The sequence below is a fragment of the Anabrus simplex genome, chromosome 8 (genome assembly GCF_040414725.1).
Source record: "Anabrus simplex isolate iqAnaSimp1 chromosome 8, ASM4041472v1, whole genome shotgun sequence".
Taxonomy (NCBI): Eukaryota; Metazoa; Arthropoda; class Insecta; order Orthoptera; family Tettigoniidae; genus Anabrus; species Anabrus simplex.
In genome coordinates, this window is record NC_090272.1 from 172,241,703 (window position 1) to 172,242,630 (window position 928).

Sequence of the window (928 nt, forward strand, 5' to 3'; positions counted from 1 at the left end):
CACTAGGGTGCACTATTGTAGTTCTTCAGTAGTGTCCTCTAGAAGAGAAAGTTCACACTTCTTACTACCGGTAAAACAAAAATACATCAAAAGTGGCACAGTTCAAAAACTCCAAACTTTCCAAGTAGTGACATCTTCCGAGAAACTTGAAAATTAATACCGTCGATAAAGTTCAGACTTCCTCCAGCAGAGGAGCTTCAATTGGCGCACATTTTAAATTAGCGGCGTGGAGGTGTACCGCCCGTTACAGACCTCCCCCCCCAAAAGTTTCTCCAGGGGTGACACATGAAATTTGTTTGAAAACAAGGACCAAGTTTTGATGTTGATACGGAGATTAATTGCCGAAGAATTTATCGAAATGGTTGAAATTTAGTTTGATTCAGTTTCAAAATTTCTTTTAGTAACAGCGGAAGTACTGTCTTAATGTTTGTAGAAGGTTGAATTGAGAAGGAAAACTTTAGTTTTAAAGTTGAGGAAAATTTCCTAAGTCCACCAAATATTGCAGTAGAATACCCAAGAAAAGGTAGTAAGGTTGATCTGGAATGTCCATATAGTTGATGTTGATTAAGTTGGATGGCCATACCGGCCGTTGCAGCTTGCGTCCAAAGGCGGCCGCTCGGACCCCACAAGTACCCTGAGATACCGCTCGCCCGCACTATGAGGGGAGCAGAGGTGTTGAAGCACGCCGCGCCCGCGGTGAACATATACAGGCTGCGGGCAAGTAGCAGGCCGTGCGCCGCACATCAGCCTTGGCCGGGAGGAGAGCTCCGGCTCGCCGTGCACATGTGGTCCTCGCTGGGGAAGAGGGGGCCCATCCTCTAACCCAGTCGCAGCACGGCGCCGCGCGGCTGCGGGGGCACTGAAACATTAAAACTAGGCGGCAGAATTTGTTGGACCATCATCTTTTTTGAGGGCACAGGCTTTGTGG